Genomic DNA, 15,612 nt, shown 5'->3' on the forward strand with positions numbered 1-15,612 from the left:
ACTCACACACACACACACACACACACACACACACACACACACACACACAGACACACACAGCGTGTTAACAGATGCACAGAAAATATAAATTAATTTGTATTTACCTTGGAGTATGTGTTTTAAATAGTATTAAACGTTTTCTTAAAATATGATTATTTATCCATTTTTAATATTGTTTATAAATATAAATTGTTCAAAAACAGTAGCAGGGATATTTTCAAACAGCAAACAAATACGAAATCAAATTAACTTTAAAAAATAAACAAAACAAAAATCAAATAATTATTTGATGTTCAAATACGGAAGAAATAGTAAAAACACTAAATTAAGTTAAGAATCAAAAAATCTAATTTAATACAGCTGCATATGTAAGTAGAATATTATTAGATTTTTAAATAGTAAAATTGATCAATTAAATTAAATATGAATTAAAAAAAAAAAATAAATAATCTAATTCAATACAGCTGCATATTTAAGATTTTCATATGCTATACAAATAGTGAAATAGTAAAGTTAACTATACACTACCACTAGGGATGTAACGATTCACTCAACTCACGATTCGATTCAAGATTTTTTTTTTTTTACAAAATGATATTTAAGACAAATTATAAATTAAATGTGTCCTTTTATTATTGCTTGGACAAAAATGTACTGTACATTTCTTTGTGAAATTGAAATAGAACACTATAATAATATACTAATATAGCACTTGTAAATTATTGCTCTTTTGTTGGTTTTGATTGCTTCTATTGTCCTCATTTGTTAGTCGCCTTGGATAAAAGCATCTGCTAAATAGCTAAATTTAAATTTAATGTAAATGTAAATAACAAAACTAAATTGAACATTTAAAACAAGCCCCAAATCAAATAAATAACACAAATAAAATAAATCTCTTCATTTAAAATTAGAGGCAACCACTGCATTTTAATCATGATCCAAACAAAGATGCTGCATACATGCAACATGAGCAGCTTTTAATCTAAATTAACGTTATACAGAGGCAAGAGGAAAATAAAAAATAAAAGACAGTTCCCCTCAGACATGCATTCATATAAACTCTTACCCCTTATTGAATCTTGATTTGTTTAGCATCTCAACCGATGTGAATCGTCACATATTTAAATCGATTTTCAACCAGCTCGCGGTTAATTGTTACATCCCTAACTACCACTCCATGTTAAAGCTGTAAAAAAGACATTATTTGTGTTTAATAAAGCAGGTAATCTTTAGGCAGCCTATTCATGATGTCAGGAAGGCCAACGTGACCTCAGACACAATAAAGGCCAGCTGGCAAACGTTTCTATTAAAGTTATTTTGATATCGAAGAGACGGACACAACAAACAACAGTCTTCTGAAAAGCAGACTAAAAGCTCTCGGTTGTTTCAAAGAGAAAACCAAACAGCATATGCTCTTAAATTAAATTAACTTCAAATTTAAGACAGCTGCGGATACAAGTGAAATAGTGGATTTTCAAACACTTCACAAATGACACAATTACTCAAATATATTAACTATGAATAAACAAAAAAAGATTATTCTAATTCAACACAACTGCATATACAAGTAGAAAATGAGCAGATTTTCAAATACTACAGAAATAGTAAAATTACAAAATTGAATTAAGAATTTAATTACTACTTTTTTTATTCTAAATCAATACAGCTGCATATACAAGTAAAATATGTTTACATTGTCAAACACTTCAAATATAAAAATAAATCAATTAAATTAACTAAGAATTTTATGTATATATAATACACACACACACACATATATTTATATACATATATAATTCTAATTCAATACAGCTGCATATACTGTACAAATAGAATATTATTAGATTTTCAAATACTATGCAAGTACTAAATTTATTACATTCAATTAACTAAGAATCTTTTTTTTTATTCTAATGCAATACAGCTGCACATACAATATTATTAGAGTTTTTTTTTTTAAATACTACACAAATAATTGTGAACAACTACAAAAAAAAAAAAAAAAAAAGCCGACGTGATTCCTGAGATACATCACAGATCTTTATAGTCCAAGTCCAAATATGCATGGGCTCTCTTTAAGTGACTTTGGAGACGGTGATATTTTTTCAAATGGAGAATAAAACAGCATATGCTCTTTGATTGAATTTAGCGATGAACAAACGCATGTGTTCTAAAAACTGCATCAATTCACGTAAGCGAGCCGCTCCAGCATTTCTCCAGGGGTCACAATCAGGTTAAAAGCATTGAGCGCTCAGCCTGATCTCCTAACGGATATCATAGAGTCACTTGAATATATCACACACAACTGGATCTTTATTACTGACCCTTAAGGGAATCGATCCAGCAACTTTCAGGATGGCTTTAACCACTAGACCATCAGCCTCCATATCAAACAACAGGTTTACTCGCACAACTTCACACTTATGCTCTAAAAAACAACACGTCCAGGGTTATTATCGTTAACTAAAACTAAAAACATGTAAAAAACGTGAAACAAAATAAACATTACTGAAATTAAATACAGACAAAAATTAAAGATATGTAACATTTTTACACTTAAGAATACGGAGTACATTTTTGTGAAAACGGTCAAAGTTGTGAAATCAATTAAATATACTGTATCATATAAATATTCTCCATTTTCAAATATTTTGACTGAAAATAAACAAAAATACTAAATTTAGCTAATTGGTTAGTCAAATAGTTTATACAGTTAAAAAACAGATGTAAAGCGTAAACAATTATACAAAATATTCTCCATTCTCAAATATTTTAATTGACTTTTAATTAAAAATATTGAGTATATCCTAAAAATATAAATTGGTAAATAAATACTAGTTTATTTTCGTCAAATAAACTTAAACAGTTGATAGTAAAGCATGAGCAAAATGATGAAATATTCCATAAAAATATTGACAAAAATAATAATTATATCCTAAAATATAATTTGTTGGTCAAATACTCTTAATAGATGTAAAGCATGAAAAAAATATGCTTTAAAAAAGTTTTTAAAATTATGCACTTTTACACTTTTTTAAAATATTGAGTTAAATGTAAAGCTGTGAAATCAATTAAAAATATTATATAAATATTCTGAATTCTTAAACACTTTGACTAAAATATTATGTATATCCTAAAACTATAAATTGTTAGTCAAATACTAGTTTACTTTCATGAAATAAACTTTATGGAATTAAAGCGTGAACAAAACAACATTCTAAAAACGTAAAGTATATCTTAAAAATATAATATGTTAGTCCAAAACGGCTTCTTTTCATGAATTAAACAGAAATAATTTATGTCAATTGTAGGCAAAATGTACGGTTGGATTTTTTTGTTCAACTCAAACAATCACTTTAGTGATTTTATTATAGTTCTTTATTATTATGATATTTAAAAAGACACTGATTTACAACCAATGCTCACAATAGTTCTGTATGTCTTCTGCACATTGCATGACATTTTTATCACATATTTGGACTACTATGATGATTATAAGCTCAGTTTAACAACACATTTAACTCCATTCTGCGCAAAATCAGTGCAAAAATGCAAACAAATCATAAATACACTTCCACAATGGTGTAGTTTCGATATAAGAAGCCATCGTTAATCAAGCATGTGCCACTTCAGTCATTTCATGTCCTAAATACAAGAAATAGTTTTTGCTTATTCTGCACATATTCTTCACTGACCTGACCATCTTTGTTTTAATTTACAGTCAGACATTTGTCTGAATTTTATTGCATTAATAAAATATCAAACCAAGTGCAAACAAATGATGCTTTGTTTCTTACAACTAACTTCACAATCAAATTATTAGATTAAAAAGTGTGTCTCTGCTATATTACTTTATAGATTTCTTTATAAATGCAGTTTGCTTTGATATTTTGGTTATGTAATCCAAAGATATTAGGGGCGCTGAAATTAATCGTTACATTGATGCATCGCAATGCGAATGTGGACAAAACATCTGATATGTCGAAATAGATTTGTGCATTAATGTGAATGCAGCCTATTAAAGCATATGATCGCATCAGTAATAATCAAACGACAATAATGCTGAAGGGAAAAAAGAAAAACCCATAACTATGTTTGTCTGTAAACTTTCCGATACTTAAAGCACTCTCAGATACTGAAAGTGCTTTTTGTTTATCACTTGTAATTGTCTTTTTCCCCCTTTATTACTTTATATTTGCTTGTATGTTTTGAAGCTATATTTACTTGGCTAAATTTTGAACAATTGTTTTGATTTATTATTAATTTGTAATTATTTTAAAAAGTAAATGCACAAAATAAATGTGATATAAAATGAATATGAAAATTTAGCCATGTGCCATAATATTGAAAATTGAGGATGAGACGCATCGTGATATCAAATCGAATCACATGATAATTGATACGATAATTGACATAATCATAAACAAATCGAATCATGAAACCAGTGATGATTCACACCCCTAAAAGATATTTGTACATTTTTAATTGAGTTGAGAATTTTAATTAGACACTGTAGATATAAAATGCAGATATAGATCATATAGATATATATATATTTAGAGAGAGTTTATATATAAATAGAATACAGATACACCATTTAAAAGTTTGAATAATTAAGATTTTTAAATGGTTTCAAATAAGTCTCTTCTGCTCACCAAGGCTGCATTTATTTGCTCAAAAATACAGTACAAACTGTAATATTGTGAAATATTTGACAATTTCAAAATTTCTGTGTGAATATCGGTTAAACTGTAATGTATTTCTGTGATGCGCAGCTGTATTTTCAGCATCATTACTCCAGTCTTCAGTGTCACATGATCTTCAGAAATCAGTATAATATGCTGCTTTGCTGCTCAAGAAACATTTCTGATTATTATCAATGTTGAAAATAGTCGTGCTGATGAATATTTTTGTGGAAACTGTGATACATTTTATTTTCAGGATTCACAGATGAATAGAAAATTCAAAAGAACAGCATTTACTTGAAATAGAAATCCACTGTAACATTATAAATGTCACTTTTGATCAATTTAATGCATCTTTGCTGAATAAAAACTGACCCTAAAATTTTGAATGGTGGTGTAGATTATATAGATATGAATATAGTTGGTGATGACTGACTGAAATGCCAATAAACAGAGAAACACACACACACACACACACACCTACCTACACATGGGTCCCAACCTGCCAATATGAGAATTTACATAATGCATTATTAAATTTGGGAATGACTAACAAGCCGTTACATAATAAAAACAGCCACTCTGAAACGTCTGTCAGGATGCGGTTCAGTCGAGCTCTGCAGCTGCTGCTGGATCACGACGAATCACACTCACACTCACTCACACACTCTCACACTCTCACACTCTCACACTCACACAGCCACAGACACTCACACGCACGCACAGAAAGACACACAAAGACACACACACACACACACACACATATATATATACACACACACTCACACACACACAGACACAGAAAGACACACAAAAACACATACACATACACACACACAGACACACACACGATCCGCTCACCTCTGACTGTCACTGATATGACGTCTCTCTCTCTGGTGTGTGTCGCTGCTGCTAAACTTCAGATGAAAGGCTCAAGTATCCGATCATCATCTGCACTTCTAGTCACGGTTCGTTCACATATGAATATTATAAAGCGTCTGTTCGCAGTGGCATGAGTCTCCTATAGTGGACTACAGACGCTTCCTTTGGCTGTTTACACTGGCCTTTCCTTCCTGTCAGGATAGGGAGGGATCGTCTCTGTGTGTGAGGCCTTTGTTATTTTCTGCTGTCTTGTAAGTGTATATACACTAGTAGTCGAGAGATATGGGGTTATTTAATAGTCAATGCCTAAATTGTAATACGTTTTTATTCAGGCTTTTACTCAGCATTAAATTGACCAAAAGTGACAATAAATACATTAATAATGTTACACTTTCGTTAATAATTCACTTTCGTTCAGACACGCAAACCTTCCCCCAAAGCACTGCAAAAATGTGAATCGTTTGGAGACTAAATTGCAGGCGATTCCCTTTATTGGGTCGTGTGTTTTTAGCATCAGTCGCAGGATGAAGTTTTCAGGCTTGAGTTCCTGCAGCTACTAACGTGTAACATCAGACCTCAAACACTCACGCTGAGGTCAAAGGTCGTGACCCGAGGTCAACATGCTGGACATCAAAGATAACGGTTTTTGAGAGTAAAACAATGTTTAAGTCGTCTTGTTTTTAGTGCAGTATGAGAGGTTTCATGTTCACATCGTTTTAAGAAAGTTCAAACTTTCAGGAATCAATCAGGGAACTCTAAATTCAACAAATCAGAGCCCTATGATTTCTAAAATGCAGAAAACATGGACAGAATCATAGAATTATCTATTCTTATCTAGTCATAAAAATGGAATTTACAGTATAGTGCAGAATGTCACCAAATCTGGCAAAACAGAATTTCTAGGGAAAAAAAAAAAATCATATGGCCCTATTATTGTTAACATGTAAATAAATTAGAAATGCTTTTTAATTATTACAATTTTATTAACCCATTAAAATGGAATTCAAAATAATTTAAAAAGAGAACACAGAATTATGGGAAAAAATACAACAAAATGTATATAGATTTTTTTTTGTGTGTGTGTGTGTGTGTGGGAGGAGGTAAATTGCCCTGATCTCATAAAACACATGCAGAAAATAGTAAGAGGAAAAAATAGAAACAGAACAACTACAGGAAACTGCACAGTAACATGAAATTTCTTAGTTTTAACTCTGTGTGGGGGGGGGGTCTTAAAGTTCATTAAATTAATTGGTAAGACATGCTTTTTGATTATTAAAATTCAATTAAACAATAAAATTGCAATCCAGAAAAAAGTAAAACAGGAATTTGGGGAAAAACATAAAACATTTCCAATTATGGTTAAAACGGTAAAAATGCTAATTAATGATTAAACTGTTAAAGCTTTATGAATTCAATTGATCAGACATGCCCGTTTATTAAAAGTTAATTAAACTATTAAAATTGAATCCAGAAAAATGAAAACACAAAACACAGAATTTTTGAGGGGGTAACAAACAAACACTCACAAACAAACACACACACACACACACACACACACACACACACACACACACACACACACACACACACAATGGGGAAAATATAAAGAAATTCAGTGGAAAAAAAAAAAAAAATTCCGTAGTGCCCTATTATTTTTAAATTTTTAAATGATTAAATTGTTAAAGCTTTATGAATTCAATTGATTACACATGCTGTTACACATACAATTACTAACATTGAAATAAACCTTTAAAATTATATTCAGAAAAATTAAAACATAAAACACAGAATTTTGATATAGATATAGATAGAGATTAGATAGATAGATAGATAGATAGATGATAGATAGATAGATTCCTTAAATCTTTTAATTATTAAAATTTTATTAAATCATTCAAATGGAATCCAGGAAAATAGCATAATATAAAATCAATTTACAATCAGAAGATGCTCTTCAAGGTAAAAGTAAACTTTATATTTAATTTGCTGGCATCTACAAGAACCTAAACCCATCTGCCGCAAAACGAGCGTTCACGTGTTTCCCGACGGTGGAATGTCGGCAGAGTGTAAACAATCCGACACTGAAGATTCCCATCAGGAAGAGGATCTCCACCCCGTCAGTCAAACACCAGAAGAAAACGCCTGACGAACAACAATAACAGCAGCGCAGAGGGTCGACTCATTTCCATTTCACAGCGCACACATTCCCCGGTCAGAATGAGTTCTAATGAGTTTCTCTGTTCATTAGTGCATCTGCATCTCCAATTCAAATCACAGCTCCACCAGCTCAGAATCTAATTAGCTTTGCTCTGGATAAATAACACGAGAGCAAAGATCCAAGTCATTTCAACCTACCTCTGATACGTTTCTAAAACATGTTTTTAATCAGACAGGAATGGTTTCTCTTCTAATGGGAAACACAGAGTCATAAATAAAGATGCTGACGCTCAAAGCTCATTAACACATCAAACGGCACGTAAAACTAAAGCTGTATAAATGCATCGGCATCAAACTGCATAATACCCACATTCTGCCAAATATAACAGTGTTACATAAAAATCAGGTGGTTGATGCTGGTGCTGGAGATGAAACATGAATCACATGAGTGAGCGATGATCTTACACATGCCTGACTAACTGAACACTGAAATAACAGCAACGATACCGACATCAGTCACAGCGCAGAGACGCTTCATACGCTGCCTCAAAACTGCTCAAATCAAATCAGAATCACGTTGTCATGTTATATGAAACTAAAACCGCCAATATGTGGTGGCTTAATGAGTGAGTCATTGAGTCATTCATTCAATGAATTGTTCAATCCACTGATTCGTTTAGAAATTATACTTTAAATATGAAACTAAATCCACAAATAGGTGGTGGCTTAATGAGTGAGTCATCGAGTCATTCATTCAACAGATTTGTTTAGAAATTATACTTTAAATATGAAACTAAATCCACCAATAGGTGGTGGCTTAATGAGTGAATCATTGATTCAACAGATTCGTTTAGAAATTATACTTTAAATATGAAAGTAAACCCACCAATATGTGGTGGCTTAATGAGTGAGTCACAGAGTCATTGATTCAATTAATTGTTCAATCCACTGATTCGTTTAGAAATTATACTTTAAATATTGATTCAACAGATTCGTTTAGAAATTATACTTTAAATATGAAAGTAAACCCACCAATATGTGGTGGCTTAATGAGTGAGTCATTGAGTCATTCATTCAATTAATTGTTCAATCCACTGATTCTTTTAGAAATTATACTTTAAATATGAAAGTAAACCCACCAATATGCGGTGGCTTAATGAGTGAGTCACAGAGTCATTGATTCAATAAACTGTTAAATTCGCTGATTTGTTTAGAAATTATACTTTAAATATGAAACTAATACCTCCAAAATGTGACTAAATGAGTGAGTCATTCATTCAACTGATTCGTTTAGAAATTATATTTTAAATATGAAATTAAAACTGCCAATAGGTGGTCGCTTAATGAGTGAGCCACTGAATCATTCAAGCAGCTGATACATTTAAAAATATTTATTTAAATATGAATTTTAAACCACTAGAAGGTGGCGGTTTATTGAGCGAGTCATTCATTCAACTGATTCATTCAAATGACTGATTTCTTTGGAAATTATACTTTAAATACGACACTAAAACCACCAAAATGTGGTAACTTAATGAGTGAGTCATTCATTCAACAGATTCATTTAGATATTATACTTTAAATATGAAACTAAATCCACCAATAGGTGGTGGCTTAATGAGTGAGTCATTGATTCAACAGATTCGTTTAGAAATTATACTTTAAATATGAAGCTAATACCACCAAAATGTGACTAAATGAGTGAGTCATTCATTCAACTGATTCGTTTAGAAATTATATTTTAAATATGAAACTAAAACTGCCAATAGGTGGTCGATTAATGAGTCAATGATTCATTAAAACGGCTGATTTATTCAGAAATTATAAATTAAATATGAAACTAAAACCACTAGAAGGTGGAGGTTTAATGAGTGAGACCATTGACTCAACCGATTCGCTCAAACAACTGATTAATTTAGAAATTATACTTTAAACATGAAACTAAATCTGCCAAAATGTGGTAACTTAATGACAGAGTCATTCATTCAACTGATTCGCTTAGATATTATACTTTAAATATTAAACTAAAATACATGGTGGCTTAATGAGTGAGTCACTGAGCCATTCATTCAATCATTTATTTCACTCAAGAATTTATTACTTTAAATCAATTATTCACCTGATTCATTCAAAACTGACTGATTTAGTAACGGAGATGCACAACGATTCTGCTGTGACTATTTTCATTGGCAAAATAGAGCAAAAACAGACAATAAAATATAACTCACATTATTAACTTCTTGTTTATATAAAATCAATATTGCATTGTGCTGATATTCAGGCAAAAACAGCACACTTGGTTGTGTAATACTACTGTAACTATATTATAAATACAAAAGACAAAAACACATACAGTGGCAGTTAGATAAAACAGCAATTATGATATCACAAATGATGCATATTGTACACGCCTGTTTTATAATAAATCAAATACTGTACACATAATAGACATAACTGAGTTTAGTAAGCTGAACACACAAATTTAAGCAATTTTTTGCATGAAAATATTTATTTTTTGCTGTCTACATAATCAAACATGCCACATCACACCAGGTTTGAACTCAATCGTGTCCAAAATACGACATCTTTTATGTCTAACCTGAACTATTACAGCAAAAATTACTTTCTCCAGGCAGGTAGCTAAAACACTATTCCCCTATGAAACTCGCGGCACAAGCGTCCATCTCTCTCTCTCTACAGAGCAGGAATAAAGGGCATTTTGTCTTCAGAGGAGCTTTTATGAGCTGCGGCTGCGGTGTAAATACTGCGTTTATTTGGACTGAAAGTACTTGAGGTGCTCGCACGTTCGTTTTCCAGCTTAATGATCTGTGAAAAAAGAATTATCTCTGTACACACTCACTCCGAGGCCTCAGCGTCACTCACACACACACACACACACACACACACACACACACACACACACACACACACACACACATCGGTAAACGTATCAACCACACATGGGACTTTGTTGTGATGCAGGCAAGAGAGCAGCTCAGGTAACTTTCCTTTTCCATCATTAAACGTGCACACACACACACACACATCAGGGCTCTCAGACCATCAGCCTTTAATGTTATAAATAGAAGAGGTTTGAGGCTGAAAGAGAAACAGACACAGAAAAGAGCATCCAGATGAAAAGGAAAGCCGGAGAATTACTGTTATTAAGCAAAACTCAATCTGCAATCAGGAGAAACGGATCAGTAAGCGAATCAAGTGCTGACTAGAAGCATTACGAGTGTGTGTGGCTGTTTCTCTGAAATCAATTACGACTCTTAAAATCCACAACAGCACCAATTATTCCAACAAATGAAATTCAACTATCAGCAAAATAAACAGATTTATAAACGCTCTGTGATTCAGATTATTGGACTCTTAAGATGGTGATAAAATTAATGAAATTTTTGTTGAAGCATTGAATATATTTCCATTTATCTGCTGTTAAACATTTTTGTGAAAAATGAGATAAGAATAAATTAAGTTCAAGACTAATATGGAAATAAAAATAAAAATTAACACCTAAAAACATGACCAAAAAAACACCAAAACTTTCTTTAATGAAGCTGAAATAAAAACTTAAACTTAAACACAAAAAGAGAGAGAGAGAAATGTTGCCTTGGCTATAAATTGAAATAAAATACATTTAAATGCTAAAATTATTAAAACAGAAATTGAAATAAACTTTAATAAATATCATTAAAACAATGACCAACAGCAAACTGAACAGATTCATAAACGGATCTGATTCGATTTATTGAACTCATTGAATCATTGAATATATTTCCCCTTATCTAATATTGAAATGAAACTGAAATAAAAGAAATATTCAATGAATAAATTAAACTTACAAAACAAACGAAAATTAGAAATGTTCTTTTGGCAACTAATTAAAATAAAATAAGCACTAAAATTTGCAAAATGGAAATAAAAATAAAAGTTAAATAAAAATCACTAATAAACACTAATACATTAATAAAAATTACCATCAGCAAACTGAGCAGATTTATAAACAGCTGTTTTGCTTATTTGGACTCTGATCAAATTATAATTAATTAAATAATTAATTGATAAAATTGATAAAAAATTAATTAAAAGTACTTTGCATATATTTGAACATATTTACATTTATTTGATTTTAAAAATCGCTTTCGCTACTGAAACGAAGCTGAAATAAAATAAAATAAATATTATTATACAAAAAAATAACTGAAATAAAATTTCAAGTTTAAAAAAGTTTAAGTTAAAACACTAAAACACAAATAAAAAATAAAGCTCAAAAATATTAAAAGAAACAAACACTAATAACAATGAAAAAGGATATAACAAAACGTAAAAACAAAAATGTAAAAAAAAAAGCTTTCTGCAAAATATTAATAAATACTATAACAGTAAATAAACAATACTAAAACAACACTAGATATGAAATGTAAAGGCATCTAAATGTGTACGGCTGTAGCTATGCTGTTTCAAAGGGAATTAATTTACAGATCCAACTCATGATGAATATTTCATCATGCAAACTGTCTAACTGCTGATAAAAATGTCAAAACGTCTATTTAAAAACTGTATTCAAACTTGTCCACCTGGGTGCCACAGCACCTAGCAACCACCCAGAACCCCTTAGCAACTGCACAGTCATGCCTTTACAAGTTCTGCACAGACAAGATTTTCTGAAGAAAAACATAAGAAAAAGAAACCTCTTGTCGAGTATCTTGGCAGAGCTTCACCTCCGTCCTGACAGAAATCATGACGACACATCAATATTACTGCCACGACATTTCATCATTTAAACATCAGCGCACTCAAAACATCTTCAGCCGATTCCTGAAAGCATTTGACATCTGATTAATATTTCAGAGAGATGAATTTCTTGGGCTGCTGTGGTACTACAGCATGATCGGAGCGTTATGATGACACAGATTATTCGTTTTCCTCTTCTGTCAATGACTATATGCATATTTATACTACTGGATTCATCAGTATTGTTCTATGGTCAAATATTGTGTAAAAACTCAGTTTTGAACCGAGCATGAAAAAAAAAAGATTTTGCCTGTAGTGTCTTGCCTTAAAGGGACAGTTCACCTAAAATTAAAACTATGTCATCATTTACTCACCATCATGTCGTTCCTTATGTTGGACACAAAAGAAGATATTTTGAAGAATGGTGGTAATCAAACAGTTGACGGTACCCATTGACTTCCATAGTATTTCTTACTATGGAAGTTAATGGGTACCAACAGCTGTTTGGTTCTTCAAAACTCAGCAAAATATCTTCTTGTATGTTCAACATAAGAAAAAATGCATACAGGTTTGGAACGACATGATGGTGAGTAAATGATGACAAAGTTTTCATGCAGTCTTATATGCAGTCTGAAGTTCAGTTAATTGTTCAGCTCGAGTTAACTGGCCCAAATAAGTCCAGTTATCAGACTAATAGCAAAAATATCCCAATATCTGCCAATTAAACGGACTGTTCAATATATCACCCTAGTTAAAAAAAACAAACAAGTGACACCAGTCTTTGACTATGCATGAATTATCTGGTGTCAGAATTTGATCTAAAGAGCCAAATTCAATAAAATATTTTATGTTGAGGGGTTTCAGCTGATGTAAAAGTTTGTGAATCCCTACTTATATCTATGTTTATAATACATGCCTGATTTGGTCAATATTTTGGCATTCTGAGGTCAAATATTTTGTATAATGTTGTAATGACTTCAATTAGTCAATATAATCTGAAATACAGTCTTGTACTTAATGAATTCTGAAGTTTAGTCTTCAGATAATTGGCCAAATAAGCAGAGTTATCAGTCAATAGTCTCAAAAATATCACAAGTATCTCCTTAATCAGTCTATTAATAAATTGGAAATAAAAAGATGACAAAAGAGAGAAAGAGAGACAACAGACTTTGAATGAATTATTTGGTGTCAAAATTTTATCTAAAAAGCCAAATTCAAGAAAATTGATCAAAACAGGTTTGGCCAAATAAGCTCAACATATTGGCATTTTGTGGTCAAATATTGTGTATGAAATTACTCTAAAATGTGTAGCTGACATCAATTAGTTAATATAATTGTAACTATTAAATATAAAAGCTGTATAGTTCAGATAATTGGTCAAATAAGCAGAATTATTAGTCAGTAATCCTAAAAATATCCCAGCCTTTCTGATTCTTCAGTCTATTAGTTCGTTGGAAATGCTAAAGAAGGCAGAGAAAAGGAAAAGACACCAGACTTTGACTTTGCATGAATGATCTGGTGTCAGAATTTTATCAAAAAATTTACAAAATAATAGTTATCAGTATATATTCTCCAAAATATCAGCCAATTAAATGCTCTGTCCAATACATCAGACTTTAACCTCATGTCAGAATGAAGTCATTTTATCTAAAGATCCTAATTAAACAGATGTGGTTAGCTTTAAATGCATGAACTTCCTGTAACATCCGATTGATTCAGAGAGGTAAAGCACTTCATCAATTTATTAAGGTTATTAACTAATGAGCTGCACACCTTTCTCCTCTCGCTGAAGCAGACAAACCCAATAAAACGCTGTGGATTTACCGGCCCCGCGGGGTTAATAAAGCATGCTGTAAATTTGTATCAAATAAAAGCAGCTTTCATATCTACACAGGCTCATTGTTCGGGTCTGTAAATCGCAGCGAGACGCCGCTTTCCTCTCCAGTGAGTTTGCCTTCCCGACAGAAGTGCCATAAATCACGGCCGTTCACAATCTCCCATCACATCCATCAGCGAGCGCAGAGCTTCACGAGCCACCGCTAAATCTGAGCACATTAGTCCTGAGAAACAGAGCGATCGGCTTCCTGAGATCCTGAGAGACAGAGTCAGAAAAGCAGCTCAGGTGATCTGATCTCTAGAGATCGTAGTTTATTAACGTCTCCTCTGAACACTTCTGATGAGATTTCATCAAACAGTCTCTGATTTCATCTATTCACATCAAAAACAACTAGGGATGCACCGAAATGAAAATTCTTGGCCGAAGCCGAAACCGAACAAAATTAAACACTGGGCCGAATACCGAATACGGGAGTTTTTTCCCCCATGTATTTTGCCAATTTAGTTTTTCACCATTGCATAAATTAAAAAGCCAAAATGTGCTTTTTACAGTTTTGTCTTGCTTTTCAAAGAAAAAAAATCAATTACAAAACAACAATTTAAAAATATTTAACAATGAACATTTGTAACATTCTAGCAGACACTATACCAACAAAGCACAATTTAACTTAAAATTAACAAGTTAGTAAAATAATATTTTTTGGCGATCAGACTCCCTTCTTGAATCAGGCATGTATTTTTACTGTAAAATTAAAAGCAGCCTTGCTGAGAAGAGACTTCTTTTAAAACATTAGAAAATATTACAGATCCTAATTTGAACAATGTGTGAATGTTATCATAAATGTATTAAAACAGAGCTGTTGTAATTATTATTATCATTATTATTATCTTACTTTTTATTTTATTTTACAGAACAACAGTAAAATTACAATAGTAACGTTTATGAATGTTGATGGTGTTCTTGCTTTTTCTCAACTTTTATTTTGGCGGAAACACACAGGAAGACCTCAATGCTTCTTTTTGTTGACAACAGCAGATTTATAAATGAGTCTCATTACGAATACGTCTCACGTAGCGCATTGTCACATGCCTTGTAAAAATTCATAAACATGTGATTGAGCAACTGACGAGTAACATTGTATCAGCGCAGATTTACTCGTGCTCTGGACTTTGAACCCTGGTTAACGAGCAGATAGCGCTGTCAGAATACATGCAATTCGTGCAAAAACATAACGTTCTGCAGTTTATTTACTAATTGTTTAAGGCCATTTCGCGATTTCAATCATCATACAGTAACCAGCAACAATCACCC

At 31.8% G+C, this 15,612-nt stretch overlaps 1 protein-coding gene across 1 annotated transcript in view; it reads right to left on the reverse strand.

Moving 5' to 3' along the window:
* mcc (MCC regulator of WNT signaling pathway) overlaps positions 1–15,612 on the reverse strand; it is an 89,185-nt gene that overhangs the window by 53,007 nt on the left and 20,566 nt on the right. The window lies entirely within an intron of this gene.

The sequence above is a fragment of the Sinocyclocheilus anshuiensis genome, unplaced genomic scaffold (genome assembly GCF_001515605.1).
Source record: "Sinocyclocheilus anshuiensis isolate Anshui unplaced genomic scaffold, SAMN03320099.WGS_v1.1 scaffold298, whole genome shotgun sequence".
Taxonomy (NCBI): domain Eukaryota; kingdom Metazoa; phylum Chordata; class Actinopteri; order Cypriniformes; family Cyprinidae; genus Sinocyclocheilus; species Sinocyclocheilus anshuiensis.